At 41.4% G+C, this 20,089-nt stretch overlaps 1 protein-coding gene across 4 annotated transcripts in view; it reads left to right on the top strand.

Moving 5' to 3' along the window:
• The first annotated feature begins 1,525 nt into the window (after nt 1–1,525).
• FOXN2 (forkhead box N2) overlaps nt 1,526–20,089 on the top strand; it is a 44,742-nt gene continuing 26,178 nt past the window's right edge. For 3 of the 4 annotated variants that reach the window (XM_062571713.1, XM_062571714.1, XM_062571709.1), the window contains exon 1: nt 1,526–1,635. The gene's annotated coding sequence lies outside the window, so the exon portion shown is untranslated. Of the gene's footprint in view, nt 1,636–16,438; nt 16,467–20,089 lie in introns of those variants that run through there. The other variant, XM_062571712.1, reaches the window with a different exon arrangement.

Raw genomic sequence — 20,089 nt, 5'->3', positions numbered from 1 at the left:
AGAAAATGTTCTGTCTGTTATAATCCTGGACTTGATTCATCCTTACTGTGAAAAGAACCCAAGAGGTTATTCTCTGAATGGCAGAAGTGAAATACTGGTTTCAACTAATGTGGAGTGGGAGAATTTCCTTGAAATACATTCGTATCCTACCTTATAAATAAAAACACTGCAATGCATCAGAAACAGACAAAAGCCAAGTGTCCTTCAGAAAGCAAGGAAACCTTGTGGAATATGGATAAACTTTTTACTGAGTGGCAGATTGGATGTGAAACGCAAAATTTCTTCCTGTTTTCTGAGAATGATTTCCCAGATCCTATTATTATGTTGTAAAACTGTAAGTGTACACAGCACTGTAAAATCTGCTTAAACAAATAGCAAAGTTCTTGCCCTGGAAAGCTTAAAGCTAAAGGCACGAGTGAACACAATGCAGTACAACACAGAACAAACACAGGGGCATGTGGTCTTTACAGCTGGGATCCCTATTCTTTGTTAAGTGGACAAAACAAATAAATAAAGCAGATTTAATCTCTTGGGAAAGAAAGTCCTTCATTCTGTGAAAAATGTGTTCTTCAAGAAAACAAAAATGAGAGAGCGAGAAGACAAAATACAAATAACTACCAACACACAGTTAGGCAACCATGGATCAGTGAGGGGAAGGAAAAGGGAAGTAAAACTTTAAAGAGGATTTACATCTTTAAATTTGCTGCCGTTTCTGTACTTTTTGGAAATAAACATGACGCTTTACTGAAAATACTTTTTGCAGAAGCTTTATATCCCAGAAGCGCACGGGATGTGCTAGCAAGCCTAGAAATCCTGTACGCGGCACTTTCTGGGCTCCCGCGGCGTCCCTCCCGTGCAGCCCGTCAGATCAGACAGGGCTTTTCCAGGAGGGGGCTCGGCCCGGATCACGTGCCGAAGGGCGCTGGGGACACTTGCAGAAGCTGCTTCCACGGCGGGACGGCCTCTGCCCCGTGCGGGGACAGCGTCCCGGGCCCTGTTCTGGGATGGCTGAAGCCCCGCGGTGGGATGACCTAGGCCCCATGCTGAGGCAGCGTCACAGGCCCCACAGCAGGACGGCCACGGCCCCACAGAGGGATGGTGTCACAGGCCCCACGGTGAGATGGCCATGGCCCCGTGGTGGGACGTGTCCAAGCCCCATGCCGGGGCAGTGTTGCAAGCCCCATGGGGGGACACGGTAGCCGCACACCGGGGCAGTGTCCCTGGCCCCATGCTAGGAGGGCCTAGGCCCATGGTGAGATGGCCTAGCCCCACGCCAGGACAGCGCCCCAGGCCCCACAGCGTGTCCTGCACCTTCCCCCCTACAGCGGCGGCGCGGAGCCGGGAGCACCCCCGCCGCCCCTCCGCGGCCGGCGGCGCCCGGCCCCGGGGCGAGCTCGGGCTCGGTGGCCGCCGGGCCGGGCCGGGCCGGGCCGGGCCGGGCCGGCGGGGCGCGGCGCGGCGCGGCGCGGCGGGGGGAGGAGGGGTTGGCGGCTTGGGCGCCTCGTTGCTATGGGGAGGCGGGGGAGGGAGGCGCCGCCGCCGCCGCTGCGCAGGGAGCAGCAGCTGCTGCGCCCTGACACATCCCCCCGCTGCCATATTGCGTGCGCCGCCCGGCCGCACGGCTTCATGAGCGCGGTGAGTGAGCGCGGGGCGGCGGCGGGCGTCCGCGGGGCGCGCCCCGTTCCGTCGGCTGCGGTCTCCTTTCTTTCTTTTTTATTTCTTTTATGTTTTTTTTCTCTTTTTTTTAAGCACTCTGAACGGCTTTAATGGGGAAACAGCACGCGGCGCTGAAGTGGCGCCGCGCGTCCCGCTCGGGGGCGGTGCGGGGAAGGGGCGCCCGCGCCCGCGTGGGGGCCCGCGTGGGGCCCGCGGCGAGGCGCGTGTCGCCACGGTGCCGCCTGTTACGGGCAGGCGGGAGGAGGAGGAGGAAGGGGGGACACGGGATTTTGAAATGTGTCAGAGAAGTGGCTTTGCGAGGAGCAGGAAGGCGTGAGCGTGCGCTGGGCGCCGCTCGAGCAAGTGAGGGATAATGCGTGTGAGTGTTCGGGGGGGGGGTCTCTTTTCATTTATCTTTTATCTTCCTTTTTTTTTTTTTGGTCCTAAGAGGTTGAAACATCAGCGGAGCGGCTGTCCCGGGGGTCGCTGCGGTGGCGGGGGGGTCGCCCCGCTCCTCGCGGCGGCCTTGGGGGGGGGGGGGGCGGCGGGGCAGTGCCGGGCCCGCGAAATGGCGCCCCCCGCCGCGCTGCCGCTGGCGGGCGGGGGGGGCAGCGCGGCCGCGCCGGGCCGCGGCCCCGTTCCCGCTCTGCCTGCGCCCGCCGCGGCCGGGAGGGCGGCGGGTGCCGGGCGGCGCCGGCCATTGTGCGCCGCTGGCCGCGCGCGCGGGCGGGCGGGCGGCGCCTCCCTGCGCGGCTCATGGCGGCACCTGGCCGCGGCGAGCGACCGCGCGGCCCCGCGGCTCCTACCTTTAACCTCCCCCCCCAGCCCCTTTTTAATTTAAGAGCCAGCGTCCTCCCCACCGAGCATGCTTTGGGGACACAGCCGGGGAGGCCCCAGCAGCCAGTGGCTTCGGTGGTTTTTGCTGTTGTTGTTTTTTTCTTACAAATTTCAAGAGTTTTGACAGGATCGCAAGTATAAAATTCCGGAGCTGTCAGTGTTGTGGTGATTCAGTTAAACAAGCAGTAAGCGTTTCAGTTTATTCCACCGTGCGTGGTGCCTATGAATCTCTGTTTTTGTGTTTGACAAGATTGGTAGAGTTTTCCTACGGGAATGCAAGAGTTTAAACTGTTGATACCAAAATCACATTTTAAAAAACGCGAGGGAGAAATAACACGCTTCGCTCTGCTAAAAGTGTCGTATAGATTATATCAAAAGAACTGAAAGCCTTTTCTTACGTATTTAACACAAGGTTGAGTTCTCACATTGTGATTCAGAGTTTTCTTACTCTTAGGTGTGTGAGGTGGAGTTTGACACTCAGGTGCCTCGGTGGCTTCTGAACTGTGTAATGCTGCATTTACACCCTTTTCTTCTTCAAATATGCAAATGCTGCTGGCCTCTGAATTTTGGTTTTTTGTTCACAGAGATCTGGATTCTGTTAAGGCCAAAACAAAGATTTTTAATTTTAAAGATTTTAATTTTAAAAATTTTAAGATTTTTAAAGATTTTTTAACAGAAAATAAGGAGTAATCTTGAGCAGGGTCCAATAAACCTCATCTTGGTGACTGGCTAGAGAAAACATTTTGTGAGAAACGCTTTATGCAAAACATAAAGTAGTAGCTGAAAACACCGAATTCTGTTTTACTTGAAGACTGTGAAGATAACCTGATTAGGCTTGTGCCTAACCTCTAATTCAGCACAAGTTTAGCGGCGAGACCTTGAATTAGTAGAAAAATAGCTTCAAACAATGATGTGTGAGATATGAAATTATCCTTTTTATTTTTTTAACAACTAGAATTACCTGTCATCTTTTCTCTGTTACTTAAATTCATTTTTTTTTGAGGGGATATAACTGTTACCTAATCAAAATAATGTTGTGTCTTCATTTGCACAGTGTTGTTTTGGCCTTGTTTGCTTAAAAATACCTTTTATGGAGTCAACTGATGGAGTAACTTACTATTGCTTGCCTTGGTCATGCAATGTCTGTCAGAAGGATTCAAGCAGATACCTGGGGACAGTAGCAGTTGCAGCAATCTCATTTTAATCTTTTTCTGCATGTCCACTGGAGCCCTGAGTAACTGAGCTGTGTGTGTTCTCTTAGCCTATTGCACTTGCCAGGTTAAATACTTTAGATTAAATCATGTGAGATACTTTTGATTAAATTCACATTGGTTAGAGTAAAACGTATTCTCCATATTCAGAATGGTCTAGAAGCTTTATAGACTCATTCTGCTGACATATCTGCTCACTAAGTCATGATAATTTTGACACTATATATCCTTCTTATTGATGGACTTACATTTAAATGGACTTTGGTAGTGATTTGGTAGTGATTAGGTTGTAGTATACTGATACATGAATCATTTAAATCAGCTTCTGCTTTGTTGGGTTTAGATCTTTCTTTCCCCCCCTATGAGTCTGATGTGATACAAGATAAATTAGACTGGCATTATAATATGTCATAAAACCAGCAATAGTTTGTCTAGTTGGTATTTTTTTAGGCAGGTGCTAATTCATATTTCCCTGGCTCTAAGACAGCTGGAAAAAGTCAGCTCTGAATTGAAAGTCATAGTAGCAATTAATGTGGCACGGAGCTTGAGCTAATGAACTTAACTGAAAGGCAATGTATATTATTTTTGAACTCAGCATCATGCTGCTGTAGCAATATGGCTTCTACTCAGGTCTGACTCATATCTATCTGTCTCTGATGTTGGGAAGAGCTTTCGTACACCTAGCTGCAGAATACTGTGCAGGATATACTAGTTCTCCTGTGCTGTTTATGGAATAAGATGATGAATTGTCACAACTGATTTCTAGGGTGACATGTTTCTTAAGTATCTATTGTTTGTTAGTAAGTATCAACAACATCTTGGAGTTGGCTGAACATGTAGTAGGTGGACTGGGGAAAAGTATTGCATACTCTGACAGTTAAGTACTCTTACTTGAGGGAAACAAGAAGGACAGTAGCAAGTTGTGTGTTCTTTATTCATTGCATTCAGGTTACGGGGACTGCTGGCATGCAGGATGTAAGAGCAGTGTCCTCACTATGGAGTCTGACACAGGAGGTTGACTTATACTTTAAACTCACAATGCCACCACAGTAGCATCCGTATCTCATATGTTCTAACCTTGCTCTCTTCGCAGTACGGCTGTTCAACAGATGAGACAGGAACTGGTCTGGGTTACAACTATCTCTCTGCTCCGACCTTAGTTTTTTCCAGCTCCATCCTTTGATCCAGTTCTACACATCACTGATTCTGCCAACACTGAATCCATGTAAGGGTGGGAATGAGCAGCCAGGGTGGTGAGAAAGGAAGAAATGCTTCTTCTGGCGGTTGTTGTTGCTTATGCAGGTTTAAAAGAATTGTCAGGCTGTAACGTGAGTTTCACAGAAGTAGGGAGGAGATGAAAATTCTTACTTCATGTGTCTGAGCTACCTGAAATACATAGAGAGGTTTTCTGGATTTGCTTTCATCTTTTCTTTTTTTTTTTTTTTTTTTTTTTTTTTTTTTTTTTTTTTTGGGGGGGATACAGCTATAAACTGAACTCCAGTGTAAATCATGTTTCCACTTGCAGAGTGTGATGAAGATGCTGAGTTGGTTCTAGTTGCAGAGCACCTTTTGGGAGCAGAGGGATTTGGAGGAGCTGGAGGCACTGAACCCCTAACACTTTAGGCAGTCAGTTCTAAGTGCGCTTACATTTTGACAGAATAAAACTTGGTTGCTGTCTGTGTCTGATGTCTTTGTTGTCATGATCTTGACCAGAGGATGAAATCGTGACCTCTTTAAGTAGTGCTGCCTAAGCTGTACTGGAAGAGCTTTGTAGGGATTGGTTAGCTCAGAAGTAAAATATTTTTGATCCAAAATGGATGTCAAACAAGGAGTGAACTAATTCAGCAGCTCCAGCTGCCAGTGTTTTTTCTTCTTGCAGAACCTTTCTTTTTCCTCTGGGGAGCTGGTGGTGGAAGGTGTCAGCATTGCCAACAACTATCTTGGTGTAAGAATGTGCTAGTCCAGTAAGTGTCTTAACAGATAAAAAGGATGTGCCATAGACTATCAAACTGGAAAAAGGACTCATGGACAAACAAGTGTTGTGGCTGGGAAAGAAAATCACTCACAGAGGCTTGTGAGTCTCATTTTTTACCATCTTTATTAAATGCAGGCTCTGCTTGCTCAACTGGATTGGCTTGAAATCCTGACATGTTGAGTAAAGGCAAACTCTTTTAGTGGACAAGATAATTTGATTTAGGTGCTGTATATGGATTTAGTTTAAACCAATTAGAAACTAATGCAGTTCTTGCGTAGAAATACTGGTTCCCATAAAAGCAGTAGAACTGCATATGCCCTTTCATTAAGGTTATAATTCCACCTTCATCATTCCTTGGCTACTCATTGTTGGGGTTAAAAGGAGTTGATATTTGTGGGAGGAAATATGCCAGACACTTGAAAGTTTTTGCCAAATACATGTTCCCATGTTAGTAATAACGCATCAGGATAAACTGGATTGCTGCATAGCTAGATTATAATTTAGAAGGTCACAGAACAGAAGGGTCCGATGGTCTCTCCGTGGTCACTATTGCTATACGTCTCTTATGCCATTCTGTCCAATGGGATATTCTTACTGCAACACCAAGGTGAAAAGTTAGCTATGCAGAAATATAGCTTTCCTCTCCAGATGGTGAATCAATGAAAAGCAGCCCATCACTTTTTTTGTCCCTGTAAGTAAAGGGTGTCAGCTTTATGGCTGGAGCAAGGCATACTTATTACCTATTAGCATAGGTGTAAATTTTGTCCGTTTTCTTCTATTTGGGTCCTTAAGCTTGCTTTTATTGTTGTTTCCCCTCTCATGTAATGAGATATATTATGTATAAGCTGGTACAGATGATGTTTCTGTGTTAGTTACAACCAGTTAATTTTTTTAAGGGAAATGGATAGAACGAGCCAAGTTCCTCAGTCTACCTTTTGTGCCTCACTGCTTGAAAATTAAAATGGTGTTGTGTAACTTCCTGTGCAGAAATTCTGCTGTCATTGGCACTTAGTGACTCATTTAAGCACTTCGCTTTGTCTTTAGGCAAGTGTGCACTTGCCAACTGTAAACCTTGTCCATATTCCAGTATAACAAATTAAAGAATTGGTTGCTGTCTGATTCTGTGTGTGTAGTGTGTGTATGTCTTTTCACAGATACCAGCAGCTTCTTTGGCTCATAGAAAAGAAATTCATAAGGAAAACAAGAAATGTCTGAGAAACTTTCTTTAATTGGGCCTTTATGTGTGATATATGTGTTTATTCATTCCCTATCATATTGGATGTACCTTCCAACTTAATGTTCTGAGTATGCATTATGGAATGAACAACTTTCTTACTCTTCCTTACCATGTTAGGTAAAAGTATAAAGCAGTATCTCAGGGTACTTGCAAAATACAATTCAAGTCAACAAGTGGGAGACAATTTGCCCATGTTTAGGTAATAAATTACTTGGTTTGGAAGAACTGCTGTCTGATACTGGATAGCATCCTTATGGACTGGGTATTTTGTCTCCTTCCTTTAAAATGTTATAGCTCCAGAAGCGCGACCACAAGAATGTATTCTCTCTTGAAAAGAGCTGCTGACTGCTACTTCATGCTGAGTGCCTGGAGGTCTGTCAAGTCAGTAACTTGGGAGGACTACCTCTTGTGTTTAGGACAGAAATATCCGTATTACGCAATGATTACTTATGTACAAGAATTATTTTAGGGAAGCTTGGAATTTGCATACATAAGAAGGTTTATACTAAAAATCATTATGCAGATTTTGGCTTTTTTTCAATTATGTTCAGTTTTAAACTGAGAAAAATCTCAAAGGTCTGAACTTAGAACTCTCTTTTTTTTTAATTTATTTTTCTTCAAAGGTTAGAGTGTGTTAGGCACTTTTTTGTTAAACTGATTATTATAGCTGCAGAAAATTTCTCCCCTCTTTCCTTCTATATTCTTTGTAAAGACTAGATTATAAGTTGGGCGAGTGACAGCCTTGTTTTTACCTCATTCCTGCTGGTAGAAAATCCTAATATAATTTACTTGGGTCAGTCATCCTCATACACCTTGGCCGTCTTGCAGAATGGTATTTCTGGTGTAAATTGGCTAACGCTGCCACTTTGAACTTATTAATGGAACAATTTTGAAATATAGTATAGTGATACTGGCTTAAGATAAGGTCTAAGGACTACAATTTCTGTGATTATTTCTGTATGCTAGCCACTGTCCGTGAGAGAGTGGGTAAAATGCAGCTCCATTCTTCCTCTGTAACTGGTGCTGAATCTGGTTTGCCCACATCAGAGCAACAGATCAGCACAACTCAATAAGCCCTTCAGCAGCGTGGTTGTATGTCTCCAACTTCATTGTAGTGAGAGCATTCTCCATCTATTAACTGTTGAATTGGTGGTATTCAGGCAGTGCTCTCTGATCATAATACAGTGATCTCTGTATTATTTTGCTTGATCTCTGTATTATTTTACTTATGCATTTTATGCAAATTGGGGGTCCCACCAATGTTTTTTGTATGGGTAACAGTTACATTTATACTGTGAACTCCATGGCGTGTAACTTGACATACTCCCAAACCCTGTCTGCTGTACCAGCTTATGTTTTGTTGCTTTTTTCATTTATTTTTAGTGCGTTCCAGTCTTGAGTCTATAGCTACTTTTAGTTTCCTGGTTAGTGCGTGGTCCCTTGTTTACTTTCATTTTGACATGTCTTCCTGCATTATATTCTGCTTAGATTTGGGGCAGTTATGTAGTTGCCTAAAAGATTATTACCATTTTTAAAGAGAACTTAATGACTGAAAAACTCATACAGAATAAAACTGAGTGGGAGCTGGGAAGCCTGTTGCAAACACCGGCAGTAATTACTTAACCCTCAGCCTCTGGTCTGTGAGCCAAAATCACTAGACCAGTTATCAGCAAATAGGTTTGTTTTGGGAATGTTGACTAGTCAAAGTACAAGCTCATATGCTTCTGGACTTTTGAATATACTACATGAGAAATCTCAAGTATCTTGTTTTTTAACACAGGTACCTGTTTTGTTTTGTTTTACTTTCAGACTACCTTCTGTAGCATTTATTTATTTATTCAAGATATATATTTATTCAATAGATAAATATATAAAAAAAGAATATATAAATTATATATGTATTCAAATGTATATTTGAACGTATGCCTTTTAAAGTACAAGGCTCTGTATGATAAACTAGATATTTTTGCTAAACAAAAATACCTGGCTGGCCCAGTCATCGTATTGTGTGGATACTGTGTAGAATAAAAGATAATATTATGGTACAGCCATTATGAATAGAGGGTTTATTTCAATATAAAGTAAAAAAAGAAAGCTTAAGTTAAACAGTTGCAGAGTACAATCAAGAGAAAGATAGCCAGCAATTTTGGCAGATGGGAGGGGAGGAGTTTGGGGTTTTTTGTTTGTTTTTGTTTTTAAAACAGGGGCAATCAGAACTAAGAGCTTAGCTTTAGTTTGCATTGGTTCTTCATGTCTGCTGTTGACCTACACAGGTCAAAAGTAGCTAGCTTATTATGCAATGCCTGTGTGTTTCTGAGGGTGTCTGTGGGTACTACATACATGTTGGCATGTCTCAGTACATATGGATACTAAATGATTATTGAGGTTTTAGCCTTTCTAGTGTCCTGCTTACAGAGCTTTCAGAATACTGTTTGAAAGAAAATGAGCCATACTTCAATGCCAATGTCTAAGCCCATGTCCTCACTGGGCACCAAAGAGTCTTGAAAAACTCTGATCAAAATGTAGACTGTAAGGAATTCTTCAGTAGTAGTTGCTCGAAAATAGAAATCGATGAAAGCTGTGTGATTTCAGAGTTGTACTTGTAATACAGTAGTTACTTTGTGTTATGGCTTTGATGTTGCTCTTATATCTTGCACAGGGTCACTTCAGTAAAAACTTCAAATTGTTGGTTTTCATCTGAAACTTGGGAGTTCTGATATTTTAATGCTGATGAAGACAGAAAAGCTGCTTGAAAAAGATAGCATGTTTTCTAGAGTTTGGTAGATTGTTACTGATATCAGCTGAAATGTGGCAATGAGAATATTCACTTCTGTTTCCAGAGGATGGAAGAGAAATGTGTCAGTTATCTTGAAAAGGAAATTAGCATCAGAATTATTTTGCAAGGCATTTGCTCAGATGGCTCAGTTGTGAACTTATCAATGGTTTACATTCTTTTTATTTTGTTTAGCAAGTTAGCTGTGCTGAATTTAAAAAGTAAGACTTGGTACTTCTTGAAAAGCTGTTACTGGCTATAAAGCATTTTTCTTAAAAATGCTTTCTCCTGAGACACCAAGCTTTTTTCCTCCAGAAACATCAAGATTTTTTTTTAATAGTTTAGATTTTGCTGTTGTTCCCTTCCCAACTTTTCTGCTAAATCAAATAGTTGTATTATATTCAAACTGTTCTGACGTGCATATTTTAAATCTGAGGCACAAGGAGCTGTGTCCAAAACTGACTAATGTCTTTGGAAGGGCTTCACAATTTTAAATTCTTTGTGGACAGAGTTATAGTAAATGGCTCAAAGATTCTGAGATCAAACATTGAAGGCCCATCTGCACAGAATCTGGATTGCTGTTTGGTCATATGTAAGTGTAAGCATAATTTTCATTGAAGTTACTTACTTTACACAAAAATTCTCTTGTGTGTGCATGTGTGTATATAATATTAAAAAACCCTTGTTTTATATTAAATTGTTAATATAAAAATATTAAATATTTAATATTAAAAAACCTCGTATAAATTAGAAAATTGGATGAAATCCGTCCCTCCTTCTCACCTCCTGCTCCCGCCTGCCCCCACCCCAGCTTTGATACGTTTTTATTTCTTTCCCTTTTAAAATTTTATAGAGTAATTTTTAACTTCTTATATTGGATCTTTTCATTAGATTTTACTACTTTCCCCCCTCCCCTAGTTAGATCACAGGGTTTTGGAGAGTGTTAACATTAAAGGGTCATTAAAAATGAGAGAAGCCTGAAAATATTCCAGTAAATACCTGGAAACCCTTTATTTTCTGTTGAGCCATACACATACCAAGATTAAAAAGAAATCTGTAAGCCTACAGGTTTCCAAATGCTCTGTTCTTCAAACTGATTTTTAATAAGATGCTGAGCACCTTTTTAAACCTGTAAATGATCATTCTTCTGATTATTTTTTTCCCTCAGTATTTTCAAGGCAGGAGGAGTGGGAGAGACCGTCCCTGCTGTGTGTGCTGCCCTGTGAGAAAGGTTCTTTGGCCCTTTTGTTTCGGTGATGTGTTTTGCTGGGGAGCGCAGCTGCACGCATTTTTCGTCTGGAGACAAACGGATCAGTCACATGCCGGGTTGCCTAAATCTATGACCAAGAGGCAGTTTTATCCCCAGGAGACCATAATGCCTCAGTTGTCTTGGATACGTGACATCATATAGCATTGTAATCAAATATAGGCCTTTTGCTGTGCTTTGGGGATTTAAATCTGACCTCCGATCTGAAAAGCAGGTCTTGTGAGATGGACGGAATATTGTGTAGGAGAGCGGGAGACAAAGGAGAGGAGGGAGGGCGGGGAGGGGGCTGGAGGTTGGATTAATGGAAAAATGGTCTGGTGTCATGCTTTTAATGCTCCTGGTCAGTGTTCTTAACACTTGCAGCTTTTTGTCACTGGCTTTTCATTAGTTGTACCAGGATTTTTGTTGTTGTTGTTCCCTTTAGTACATGCACACTTTTTTTTTTTTTTGGTCCTAGGCTGCATATATGCTGACTTGAAATTTTACAATAAACTGGCATATGTGAGTAGTGGCTGTCGTTTATATGTGAAATTCTTGTGCTGTTTTAACAGCACTATGTATACACTGATGTATTTAAGTATAATCCGTGATGTAGATACACTTCTTGTAAATGCACAGAAATAAGCAAAACCAATAGAAGAGTTTAATATTGGTATAGCTGCCTGCATGTAAAAAAAGGTTTTTAATGTTTTTTGTTTTTATTTAGTACTCTCACAGAGCTTAAATACGTTGGCAAAAAATTATGTGTAGTCCACACAAATATTACTGTTCTATTACTAAGGCTGCATGCCCTGAACTTATTGCAGAGAGTACAGTTACAAAGCTGCTCTCATTTGCCATAGCCGTGATGAGATTAAAAATCTCTTCTCCTGAATCAAAAATTATTTCCTCCTCCTCAGGCTTGGACAATGCATAGTAATTTTTTTTAAGTCTACTAAGGATTTGCTGCAATGCTGTCAAGTTCCATGTCTTCTCAAATATACCAGTTTAGATGACTTACTTCTGTAGGACTATAAAATCAACTAAAAATGTATATTTAGTTCTGCAGAAGGTTGTCCTAACCTGAGGTATCAGTGTGCCTGTGGATGCTGTATTGTGCCTTTTTACTGTCTTAGTACTGTTGACGTTTTGTGAAGTGGTAAATGGATGTACAGCACAAGTGCATGCAAAACATACTGGTTCAGGGTGCAGTGGCGCTTTACTACATGAGATGCAAGTGGCAAGATGCACAGAAAAGCTCTGTTGAGTAGCTGCTCTCGAGTGGGTTGGTGCAGACAGACAAATTCCTACCAGGCAGAGAGGTTTGCTGATAGGTCTAGGACAGCTTTAATAAGAAGGTGGTCAAAGTGGTCCTGGTTTCCCAGAACTGGCTCTGTAAGAGGTACCCCACTTTCAGCTTTTGGTAGGTGAGTGAGCCTAGTTGACCTTGTGGAAGTTCCCCTGTCGATTTGGCGCTGATGCCATTAGCAGGACCTGTTAGCAGTGATACAAAACAGTTTGATGTTGACTACCAGGGAGGTTTATTCCACAATACTTGTGAAACTTGCATGGGAATACACCACTTCTGTCTTTTAACAGTAAGAGGTCGAGGCTGTGTGCAGTGCTCTACCAGAAAGAAAAGTCTGTCTTTTAAGTTGAAAAGAAGTCAGATCTCTCTCTCAGCTGTGCTTTGTGAGTAGTGATAATAAAATGACAGCTGTACATTGTGGTTTTGGAAAAGGTAGAATGCCATCTTTGAGGGGCTAGAGATATTTAATACAGCTTGTTCCCATGAACCTGGCTTCTGGCAGAGCTGAGACTTCTTCAGGAACAGCCTGCTGCAAAACTGTGCTTTGTGTTATACATCAGCTGGATGACTTTGTTGCCAGGACATCTGGCAGTTCATTTATAGACTAAGGGATGGTTTTCTTGCAGAGTAATAACAGCAGCTTTACTGAATTTGAGAAACCTTGCAAATTCTAGCACTTAGGCAGAATAAGGGACAAAAACTACTGCCTTTAAGTTGGCACAGGGTAGAGCTGGTTCCTAGCTCCTAAAGATCTGTTACCAAATGGCTTGTTGCTAATCCTGCTGAAGGTAACAAACTTGCTAATAGTCCTCCAACATTTGTTGTGTTGGTGTGGCTTCTTGCGGTGTCAGCAACTCACCAAGGCTGAGATGGGGAATTTCCACTCCTGTTTTTCTCCTTGTTGTATTTCATTGCTTGTAAGAGTACATGTACAGGCTGAATTCCAGTTCTGTTAAACAGTTGGTTTAAAGTAATGAAGCCTTGTTTTCGTAAAATACAAATTATTCATTTATGTGGTAGAGCCTAGCAGTGCTCAGTGTCTTTAATCGAAGTGAAGTTGTAGCAGTGTTGTATAGGGATCCACAAACCTGGTTTAACTACAGATTTTATTCACTATTCTGAGTAACTCACAGTCTCCACAGCCTTAGCTTTTTTATGAAGTTTGAAAGAAGATGGCAAAAAACTATCATCTTCTATAAGCATTTACTTTTGTATTGCTTATTTTCTTTTTTTATTCCTTCTTACAGGAAAGAAGGAAATTCATATCCTATTAGTTCAGAACAGAAGCTATTCCTAGCCAGATGGTGCTGCATTTCTAGATGTGTGCATTTCCTCTATGGAAGATTTAACAGAGATAATAGGCTAATATTAGATCAGAAGAAAATTTATTCACCTTGCCTTTAGCAAAACAACACATTTTATATCCAAATCAAAACATATTGAAGAAATATAATTTCTATTTTTGGATTAAAATGCTGGAAACAAAATCATGAGACTGTGCATATATAATTCCACCTTGTGAAAATCCTGTTCATGAGGCATAATTTTCAGGAAGGTTGATAGTTGATTGTGTGTAAGTCAACAATCCCTAAACATCTCTGCCCATCTACTTTTCTGATGCTCATTGGAACAAATTTTGAGAGCTCAAGTGCTCAGAAAGATTGTCAGTTTGCACTATGATATTTTTGTTTTTTTAAATTACAAGCAAGCATATGGTAAAACTCAAAAACAGTTAAATACTTCATTCATTTAAAATAAAATTAGTACATCCACGAAACCATAACTAGGTGGGGGGAAACTTTCAAGGGTGAAGGCCTCCTTTGTTTTTGTCCTGTGTTTTGGCAGGGGAAGAAGGAAAACGAGGGGGGGATGAATGTCAAGAATGACATGCCTTTTGCAGGCCATGCATAGGAAATGGATACGCAGAGAAATATCCTTTATTTTTGGAGGAGTCAGATTTTTCTTGAACTTGGTATCTGGATTGTTGAAGAATTTTCACCTAAGAGTTCATTGCTCAAGACAAAAAGCAGGCATCCCTGATCATTATGCGTGTGCGAGGTACAGAAATTGAGGACTAAAGGTGCCGTTGCCCAGCCTCTGATTTTGCTTCAAACACAGTTGGATCATTTGATCTGTACTCTCGTGAGTGAAATTTTGTCTGCAGAGTGCGATGTGAGCTTGCTGTAGTTAGTAACTCTTTGATTTCTAAAGAACTAGTAATTACTGGGCAATACTGTATTGGTTTCTTAAGTAACAGCGGTGCGCTGTTTTTTTTTGTGATACTGAATATCATCGTCTGGTGTCTTAAGGCTTCTCTAAGCGTGAGCACTTGGAGCACACCTACAGCTGTAGTCTGCCCTTTGGACTCTGCCTCGCTGTTTGGGCCTTGAGTGGCTTGGAGAACACCACAGAGTGAAGACTTAATAAGGTTTTAGATACTAGACTTGTATTTACTAGAATTGAGGCCTTATTTCTGATGCTTCCCAACTTTTGTTCAAGCAACTTTGGTTAACTTCACTTTTAATCTCCTTACCATAGTTCTCTGTATATAATTATATTGCAAAATAATGTTTATGTCTGTTGTAGGACTTCGTGTTTGAGGAGTAGATGTTTTGACTGGCTTTTATCTGAATGTGCCTGCAAGAGGCGGATACTTGAATTCCATAGGATTTAGATGCCTTAGGCTTCTGCTTTCAGTTGCAAACATTAATATTAAGCACAAGTAGGCTGTGTTACTATGTACTTATTGATAGGGCAAAGCTGATAGGACAGAGTCAGTGTAAACTTGCACATTTTTTTAGACCTGTGCTTAAAGCTTTAAGTGAACAGATTGTTTGTTTTATTTTTGGAAATAGATGGCTAGAGATTGCATTCTGGCACTGTTTTCAGGGTTGGGATTGTCACTGTGGGAATTGCAGCGAGTTTCTGGGCATTCTGAATGCCCGCTAGAGAGGTCAGTTAAATGTTTGCCATCTGTCATCCTCCTTTGGCAAGATGGGGCTCGGGGACAGCAGGAGGACAGGGAAATGGAGTGTGACTCTTCAGTTCAGCAGATGCATGCCATTCAGAGGTGTTTTTTTACAAGGCTTTCTGACACTGAAGTAGCTTAAGAGGCAGAGAAGATAAATTGCACTGAGTCACCTTGCAACACTCATGTGTTCTTAACCTTGCTTTTCTATTAGGTTTCCCTCTCCCCCCCTCACTCTTTTATATTGGTGTTGCTCAGCTTGGATGGGAGCACTGTGGAGAGCACAAGCTGCTGACTACCTCTGACCTTTCTGACAGATAAGAGTGAGAAACATTAGGAAAAAAAATGGAAGGTCCAAGCCTCTACAGTTTTATCGCAATGTCCCAACTGGTGGAGTACTGCCATTCTTTTTCCTTCTCTCACACTGTGCTCTCGTTGCTCATACTGTGGTCTGCCTTCCCTGATCATCCCTGTCTACAAGACCTTGTTAGCTCATAGCATAGATCACTTTGGTCAGTCATAGAACCCTTATGTAAAATATTGAAACAAAAATACTGCAAGTGATAATCTTGCAAATGACAACTTATAAGCTATATTTTTATAGTTTCATATGCTTATGAACTAGCAGAGTACATATGTAGAAAAATACGGAGTGAATTTCACATGTCATTAAGTGACTGTGAATGAGGAGGGCTCTAGGAAGCACATGTGAATTAAGTTGACCACTTGTGTCCCTTCAAATGCACTCGAGTGACAGTGCTATTGAGAAGAAAGCAGTGCTCTGCCAGCTGAATAATTTAAATAATTCCTATAGTCATGGTCCTTAGTTGCTTGAGAGCTGAGGAGGTGCAAAGAAGTTTGTCTTTTAATGACAATGTCTTTTAGTGAGCTCACGCTCATCTGTGGAGTACCCCTTGAAGCTGTGGTAAATTATTTTTGCCTAGAGAAAGGGTGAGCTTTTTATGGCTTTGCAATTCTTTGCAGTGGGATGGCTGCCAACATTTCTTATTTCTTAGGGCTGATAGAGTAGCAGACCGTAGTAAAATGGACAGAATTAACACTTAAAACATTCTGCTCTGAGATAAAGTGCAGAATACTGTGTTATAAAGTACATTACTGAATTGGGGCTGAAGACTGTGCATTTGAGAGAATACCGGTTAACTCCATTGCAGTAACACTAATGAGGTGTGAAAACATTAAGGACCATCACAAACTAGTGATTCAGCTGAGAATTTTGATACTGTCTTTCCAGAGGTAAGTATGATTTCATTAAAAGTAACTTTTCGTTTTACATGTTTTCCTGTTTCTCTGTTTAAATGATCCTAGATGCAGAATTCGGTTTAGACCACTGAAGAACACCCTTTTAAAACTGCAGTAGTTATGGAACTGTAATCTTGTTTCTGCTATTTATTAGACCGTGATATCCTAATAGCCTTTGTAACACTTTAGAAAATATTTTAAATTCTGATGCGTCCATAGGGAGGATGTGTAAGGTGGCAAACTGAGCACTAGGAAGATGATACGAAACATATATGTAGCCTTTCGTAATACGCATATTAAGCGGAATACATTTACATACTTTTTACACTGTAATTATATTGTTTGCAAATGATTTTCTTTAAAAGGAGAGAATTAATTATTCTAATGACTCTCTACTAACACATAATGGCATACAAGCAAATAACATCTTGACACCACAGTGTCCATCTGATTTTAAACAACAGTTTAATTAAGTTAATGCTTTTCTTCTCTCTTTATCTTTGAAAAGACTTTAAGAGTGTCAAGCTCTTATTTGTGTTATAAAGTAGACTTTATTGCCCCATGTTCACGAAGAGAATGTAGCGACCTAAAATGTGTTTGTATGTGTGCACATGCATGCTTTTCACCGGCTGTGCTGGCTGAAGATTTGCAAAGAGATCTTCCCCGTAATGTGAACTGAATGCTAAAATTACTACTATGCAGCTGAGCAGTGCAAACTAGTACCTAGCTGGCTAAAGAGGAGAAGAACAAGGAAGTAAAGTTACTCATTATAAAGAAAATGGCAAACCCATATTGCAGCAGGATTTGTCTCAATTTATGAATTATATTATTAGTCCTTTTCGTGTGTGTTTGTTTGTTTTTTAATTTAATGAAGGGTTCAAAAAGTAAATAGTTTAGATGTGTATAAATTAGTCTGTTGAAAGCCAGCATTCACTGACTGCCAGTATAAATCTGTTCTGATGGCTTGAGGGAGAAGTAAACTGTAGGGAGACCAAAGTTATTTTTGACAAGCTATTTGAGCAGTTCAGTTTGCTTTAAATTTTTTAGTGACTGAGCTAGTAGTTAAATCATGCCAGTCCCTGCACATAAATAGCAAATTTGGGGCTGGTTTCCAGCACTAGTACTTGTAAGCGTAGGTACAGATGTTATTAAATCAGAGATCAGATTACCTAAATTACCTTAGGATGAGGGCTGCGGGGAAATGATCGGTTTTGCTCTTGGGAAGAGTTTCTGCCAGCTGCTGCAGCACAGGCCGTGGCAGGGTCACTTGTGGGTTGGTTCGAAGAGGGCAAGTTTCCCTTCCTAGTTGTACTCTGCTGTGGCAATCCCTCTTGTAGGGCAGGAGCAATGGGTTTTCTCAGGAGGGTTTTGTATTCTGAAAAACATGTAGAAAGTGCTCCACAATTTGCTCAGCAAAAGCAGGTAATACATCACCTGCTGTAGGATATTGATCTTTTGCTGCTCCAGATTGTATAACCCTCTGACAAAAGGGATTGGAAATGACAAGGAATTCTTTAAAATAGCTGGTGAGGAAGAAGAAGAACTGATGAAGAGAGGAGAAGAACTTGCTGATGGGAAACACCATCTGTTTTCTGGAGGAGGAAGAGCTGTGTCTCAGGGTGACTTGCATGCGCCCTGGAAGGTAGAGGTGGTGGGCCTGGGTGTCCAACAGCGACTGGAATTGTGCTGGCTGTGCTCTGACTTCTCGCTTCTGTTAGAGAGAATAAAGTGGATGTATTCCTCAGTTGGAGCTGTTCCGCATTTTTATGTCGCCATATCAGTCCTTCATCTCTCATGGAACTCTACTTCCCTAAAATAAGGAAAATAAGTGGCTAATAGATCTCCTAATTTGTCTTTGAAATAGAAAGCCCAGATTCTGCATGAATAAATATATTCCATAGACTGGCATACCCCAGTAAAAATATTTGGGACAGTTTTTGGTTATCTGATTATTTATATATATGTATAAAATCCTGACAGCAGTAGTCTTTATCTGACATTTTTGTTATTTGTTTCCCAGGATTATTTGTTTTTCATTTTCATGTATGTATGCATATGAATCTAAATTTTCATCTGAGTCTGCTTGTGCAGCAGTGATAGGTACAAACATCTTTTTTTTTTTAGTGGGATCTATGCAGTACCATGTGTAATTGTGTGATGGTATTTTCCTACACCAGCAGCTGTTCAGGCAGCGTGAACCTTGTTATGTCTGTCTTACTGCTCAAACCACTAGAAATGACAAGCAACAAACTGTCAGAAATGGTAAAGCTAAAGGGAGAAGGGCACCATTAAGTCTTTCAGTGCCTAGAGATTCTCGTGCATCTTTGGGTGTGAGAGGTATTTCTTTCTGTGATTGCCCAGAGTTAGATACCCTTGCTAATCAGGAGTTAGATAAAGGAGTGTACTAGCAAACTTCACTAGACTTTCAACCAGATTGATGGAACGATTGCCGCAAGGACTATTGATTGTGTGTATGATGGGATTGTAGATTTGAACCAGATGTCAGCATGATTTTGCAGGGGGGAGAGCAAGACCTTTGCAGCAAAGCTGGCCAGTTGCTGCCTCCTACTTCCTTTGTCGGAAAAGATACAAGTGCACTAAACCATGTGTTTACAAAAAGTCTTACAAAAGCTGTTACAAGAAACATGCAATAAGTTGCACAGAATTGTATGGTAAGATGTGATATGAAAAGTACCTTACCCCATTCTCTCTTCTGTAGTTGAGCTGTTGGAGTAGGATTTGGAGCATCCTACTAGAATAACGTCACAAACACTGGGACAAGGAGATGTTTTTTGTTTTTCATTTTGTTTTTTTCCTCAGCTTTGCCATTAAATTGCATCCACAGTAGGAGTGTCTTGCATTTATAGCATGCTGATGTAGCCATATTTGTAAAGCAGTTTTGTTAGTCTGTGCTTCTGATAAAGCTTTAGCAAACATAGCTGTAGGTACAGAGAAGCTTAAATGTGGTTACATCAGCAGAAAAACAACTGTCAATATAGTAGAGTTTGCTAGATGACCCATTTTAAAACTATACAAGCAAGAAAAAAAATTTGTTTGTATAATTCTTCTGTAGGATGGATTGCCAGACTGTGCCTTCTAGGTTACATACGTACATACATACATATATGTCTGTGTGTATGTATGTATAAAATATTAAAATGTTTTAAATCTAGGCAAAAATGTAAAGCATGTGGTCAGACGTAATGTCTGTGACAGATCTGAGCTGCTGTCTCAGCTGATCATGCTTTTGTGTTACAAAATTATACAAAAATCATAGAATCAGTAAGGTTGGAAGGGACCTCTGGAGATCATCATCCAATCCAACCCCCCCTGCTCTCACCTAGAGCATGTGAGACAGGGTTGCATCCAGGCGGGCCTTGAAGAGCTCCAGAGAAGGAGACTCCACAGCCTCTCTGGGCAACCTGTGCCAGTGCTCCGTCACTCTCACAGGGAAGAATTTCCCCTCACGGTCAGACGGAACTTCCTGTGCTTCAATTTCCGCCCATTGCCTCTTGTCCTGTCACATGGGACAACTGAAAAGAGTTTGTCTCTGTCCCCCTGACACTCTCCCTTCAGGTACTTGTGCACATTGATAAGATCCCCCCTCAGGCTTCTCT

The sequence above is a fragment of the Rhea pennata genome, chromosome 3, assembly GCF_028389875.1.
Source record: "Rhea pennata isolate bPtePen1 chromosome 3, bPtePen1.pri, whole genome shotgun sequence".
In the NCBI taxonomy this organism is placed as follows: domain Eukaryota; kingdom Metazoa; phylum Chordata; class Aves; order Rheiformes; family Rheidae; genus Rhea; species Rhea pennata.
The sequence above is the reverse complement of the archived record's forward strand: the minus strand, read 5'-3'. Positions and strand labels throughout refer to the sequence as shown.